This window comes from Lygodium microphyllum, chromosome 7 (assembly GCF_053477565.2).
Source record: "Lygodium microphyllum isolate KBCC chromosome 7, Lygodium_microphyllum_v1.1.10, whole genome shotgun sequence".
Taxonomy (NCBI): domain Eukaryota; kingdom Viridiplantae; phylum Streptophyta; class Polypodiopsida; order Schizaeales; family Lygodiaceae; genus Lygodium; species Lygodium microphyllum.
The window spans coordinates 83,493,032-83,498,566 of NC_141141.1; the positions used below are offsets into that span (position 1 = coordinate 83,493,032).

The following is a 5,535-nucleotide window of genomic DNA, read 5'->3' on the forward strand; positions in this document are numbered from 1 at the left end:
TTACTTTGACAAAATGTTGGTCCATCTTTGTAAGCAGGTAAGTGCTCCAATCAATAGCCACTCCTTTTAACACCATCCTGGAAGCTGTGAAGAGCTCTTTGGACAAGTAATGGGATGGTGTTTTGGCAGGCATAAACCTGTCTTGGATGAACTGGTAGACCAACTTCCAAAGAGGATCAGTTATCATGGAAAAAGATACGCCTGAAGTGTTGATCACTTTCTTGACATCCAAAATTTTCTTGGTATGTTTCTGTAACAGCTTGAAAATCTCATCGTTGGAGAATAATTGTCTAGCTGTAACAAAGAGCTCTCCTTTGTAGGGAAGAGACGAAGCCTTCCCTAACCCTCAGGGTGTCAATATCAAGCCTATTTCTGTTTCAATAGTTACCTTTGTTAGAATATCAAGCTCCCGTTACTCTTCAGTCAGTCTATCTTTATGTGTGTGACCGACATTATCTAGATATAGATGTACACGTGTGTGACATTCAATAAATTGGTGTAGTCAGTGAATTAACTATAGTTAGCCTTAGTTAGTCATACCTATTTGTGTATGTCTCTTTCAGTGAGTATGATGGAAGAATAATGGAAGAAGAACAACAATGAGCTGAGGCTCATCTTCTGCTCCACTCTATCTCTCTCCCTCTCTTTCAGAGCTGAACACTTGAAGCCTGAAGGCTTGGCAGTGGCCATTTGAGATCAAGACATCAAATTTGAAGAAAACATCAACAAAGGAGACTGTGCTTGCATCCCATTTTTTTGCAAAAGCTATCCTCAAAATCTAGCATGACCATTGGCTCTCCTCAAGTGTCGGACTACATTCCGAGCTTGCTTGGAATTCATCCTCTATTAGAACCATGTATCCATGAAGGCTTCATCTTTATCCTCAAGCTACAAATAACAAGAGCCATGAGGAGAGACCTAGTACTTCATCAAGGACAACTACAAGTCCTCCAACAAGACCCTTTTTTCAGGACTATCTCCAGCGTGAAGCTCCTACCCATAATGGTGCATACCAAGGGACTAGCATCTGTAGGAGAGGGGTAATGTTAACCACATTTTGGAAGGACAAACAATAGGAAGAAATCAATGCAAAGTGCAAAAAGTCAACTCCAAGGACACATGCGTTTTGATCTTTGGAAATCTTTGACAAGGGTCATATTTTTTTCAGGAGGACTTTATGTTGCAACTATACTATTTGAGAGCCCCCATGTTGGAAATTCATTTTAACACCAACAAAACTTCGAGGGTTTCCTTATAATAGCTTACTAGGTGTCATCCACTAATTGAGAATGTGTGCACCTTTCAATGTCTACACTCATAATTAAGATGGTGATGGCTTTGCTGTGCCTTTAGAGATAACTCTTTGACCCTTTGTGCAACACATAGGCAATCAGGAGCTTTGGACAAAGTTAACTTTTCAATCAATTTTTCTTTAGAGACTAATATAGGAGCAACTTCAAAGGGTTTTTGTGGATGAATCTTATAAATTTCCTATTGTGCTTTCTATATAATTGAGTGGACTTGCATTGAAGTTTGTAACACATCTTAACATGCTATAGCTCAATAGATTCATATGCTTAAGTTATAATTTTGAATACAATGAATACCTTGATTATCTTAACGATTACCCCTACTCATTACTTCAAAAAGACTCACAAATTTGTATTTTCAAACAAGATTACTTGACCAGTCTTCATAATTTGCATGTAGAAATATACATTGACTACTTTCAATTGTCTCCATTATATTGTGTATGAAGAAATTTCTTCTTATACACGTCAAAAGGGAGTGAAAGTACCCACCTTTTAGTAGGAAAGTGCATGTATTTTTTGTCTTCCTATGAAAAGTGTCAAGCAAGACCATCTCCATCAAGCTCCATTCTTCTAAAGAAGATGAGAATTATTAACTTGCATTGCTTGATCTCAATGCCCTATACTTTAAATCTCTAAATAGATGTCTTTCTCACATGCCTTTTCTTTTAATCGTGACATCATCCTATACGTGACAACATTTCCTATACTTTAAATCTCTAAATAGATGTCTTTCTCACATGCCTTTTCTTTTAATCGTGACATCATCCTATACATGACAACATTTCCTAAGTTTTTTTAAATTGGGTATTTCGTAATTAGAACATGCCTCCATACAGGAATTGGTAATTATGCTCCTATACCAAGTGACCTCTATCTTATGTGAATTCCAAAACTATTTTGGATATACACATGACGTTCGCATATGCATGTGTGTGTGCACATTATGTGTTTGATATGCATGTATACACTCTGACTTAGTTCAAGTGGATAAGAATTTGGTAGTTTGAGATAAGAGTAAGTTTTTCCTATTGACTTATAACACATTTGTGCACAAATGTATGCTTACCTTTAAAGCATGGATGATCACACGGTTAGGGAGACCCTCCTTCCCTTGCAACTTGCTAGTATGACAATCTCCCTCGGCTGTCCTACATCTTATGCACTTACACACATGCCCAGATAGCCAATTTTCCATGCAAAAGGAAGGGGCATTTGGTTGACGTGACGACTTTCGATTTGTTCCCCAACCACGGGGCAACAAACTCTTGCCCAAGTGGAATAGGACAAACATGTTAATTCAAAAAGCCGATTCGCAGTTGTCAAAACTTGAATCTTTGCCCCATTGGCACGCAATCCCTACCACTTACCACCAAGGCAAATGCTCTCTTACGACAATTTCTCTGGCACCGCGTGTAAACAAACTGCTGGGCAGCAGGCTAGGAAGGGGCTTGCGGCTAGTGTGTACGGGCCTCAGGCTATATCCTACATCTTAGCAAAAAGTCCTAGCTGATAAAAAGCCATAAAAACATCACTGATATCGGACTCCGGGAGTTCCAACAAGAGTCGTCGTGACTCGGAACTCCCATGATCGCAAAACTGCTGAATTCTAATCACATAATAGAAAAATTATAATGCTAATTGGGTTGGCAATTATAAGTATGCAGCAGGAACTCATTTTCAGAAGCCAGACGTAAAATATAATGCTAATTTGGTTGGCAATTATAAGTATGCAACAAGAACTCATTTTCAGAAGCCAGACGTCGAGATATTGCAGCTTACTATACCTACGTCGCAGCAACAGGCTGACGCGAGACAGAGAGAGAGAGAGGGGGAGAGAGAGGAGGCAATGGCTCGAGCTCTGGTTCAAACAAGAGAAGGAGAGTCCAAGGAGGTGATGCAGCTGGTGACCATCAAGGAGAAGCATGGTCGACTGCCATCGCCAGGGCACGTCCTTGTGAGGATGACTGTCCGCCCCATCCACCCAATCGACGTCATCTATATACGCTGGGGCCACCTTCTCCATCAGCTCAATGGCAAGCATCCCACCATTGGCACGGAGGGCTTCGGGATAGTCGAAGAGGTATAATCATGGTTACCATATTCTGACGTCCCTCTGTACAGTAAGTTAGGGTTCGTTCTTTCTCCTGCTTGTTAGTTGAAAACTTCATTTGCTATTAGCATGTTGATCATTCTGACTCTTTGTACAGTAAATTACGGTTCATCTTTCTCCTAAGTCCTGATTGTCTGTTGAAAACCTTGGCCAGATTGGCGGTAATGTGAGCAAGTTTAAGCCTGGCCAGCGTGTCATCCCCCTTGTCTCGATGGAGTACTTGAAAACGGGAGTTTGTGGTGCTGCCAGAGGAACACATTGTGGCTTGCCCCGATGGCATCAGCAATGAGACAGCTGCCCAGTTTTTTGTGAACCCCTTGACTGCCTTTGGCCTTCTCGAGGATCTTGCTGCTCCCAAGGGAGAATACATATTACACACAACAGCGGCATCTATCCTTGGCAGGTCTGTGTGTCCCTCTTGTATGTGCATGTTGCATTAACTTATATCACTCATCTGAAACTCACGATGGAGATGATGCTTGCTGACTGTCCTCAGTTACGTTTAGAACGATAGCTTATCTGATGCTCTAAAAAGCACTCGCTAGATGCTAGATAGGTTTGCTTGAACCAGCTAATTTAGTTGCTTGTGCAGAACGAGCGAGAGAGAGAGAGAGAGAGAGAGAGAGAGAGAGAGAGATTGAGAGATTTTCATTCCATCCTGCATTGAACAACAGGCAGCTAATACAACTAGCTAAACATTGGGGTTTGAAGACCATCAATGTGGTTAGAAAAGACACATATAAAGATGAATTGATAGCCCTTGGTGCGGACTATGTGATCAACTCCGAGACCGAAGGTAATTGTAAGCATTTGTGTATATGTATGGATGGCGTTGATTGGCCCCTTTTGCTTGAAGATGGAGGCAAGAATATTCAGTTATATGAACTAATGGGAACATGTGTGCTTTCGTACTACATCAGATGTGGTTCAGTTAGTGAAGGAAATAACAAGTGGGAAAGGAGCCTATGGGGCTTTTGATGCCGTTGCTGGCAGCTTGACCAAAGTAAGGAAGGCCCTTTGAATTGTTCCTTGTTTATTCATCAATCTAATAAGGAGAGATTGTGAGCAAGCATCTCCTTTCATGATGGATTGCTGTGTAATTGTCTGTTTTGTTGTATTTTAGGTTGTGGGTGAGAGTGTAAGGGATGGTGGGAAAGTGTTTCTGTATGGAGCGCTATCTGGATGGGATATCAGTTTTGGTATGGCGGATCTGATGAGGGGAGTGCAAGTGATCTCTTGGAACGGTTGGCAATACGTCGAGGATGCAGAGAGACGAGCTCGCGCGTGCGCAGAGGTTTTGAAGCTACTGGAGGCGAAGGTCATCATGCCCTTGGCAGGGCAAAAGTTCCCGCTAGAAGACTTCGGGGCAGCCATCCGAGAGTCTGAAAAGGACAACAAAGGTGGAAAAGTGCTTCTGATAAGCTAAAAAATGTAATTGAAAGTCTCGAATGGCTAATAAATATTGCCCATTAAAATGGTATGCAAAGTTAACATACTATTTTATTATTGAAAGTTATCATTCTATTATTATTATTAAGTTGGCTTTCAAACGCCTTAACATAGTATGTGAAGTCCTCACACTACTCTTTCAATCTCTTAAAAGCCTAAATAACTTTTGGGTGTAATTGTAAAAACGTCTAAAGTGATGGTACTCTAATGTCTCAAGATATACAAAATTTTCTATAATGGCTAGTATGCATGAAAAACATTGTTAACTTTTGAAACCCTTAATAGACACATATTTATGCTAGCTTCCTACGAAAAGAAAAGAGAATATCTCCATAAGCAAGATATCTGGATGAGCGATGTGAATTGGGTCTTATTGCAACATATATCACAAGGCTTTTAATTTATTGCTACATGAAAATGGGAATACAATTTCTTGATCAACAAGATAGAGGTTACAAGGCATGAGGAAACAAATCATTTTATGGCATACAAGAGAAACCAAAATGTTTTCTAGAATGCAAAGTAAAGCAGATAGGTTAATGTTGTAACGTGCTTGCCAAATGCCCCCTTGATGGCACGATTCAGTAGTCCATCAAGAGATCATTCTAGGCAACATCATTCTGAACTCCCTTGGAATGTTGTGGACTTTGCTACCTAAGATCA

At 40.6% G+C, this 5,535-nt stretch overlaps 1 pseudogene; it reads left to right on the plus strand.

Annotated features, from left to right (window-relative positions):
• The first annotated feature begins 3,159 nt into the window (after positions 1–3,159).
• Positions 3,160–4,849, plus strand: LOC148033630 (uncharacterized; annotated as a pseudogene).
• Positions 4,850–5,535: the final 686 nt, after the last annotated feature.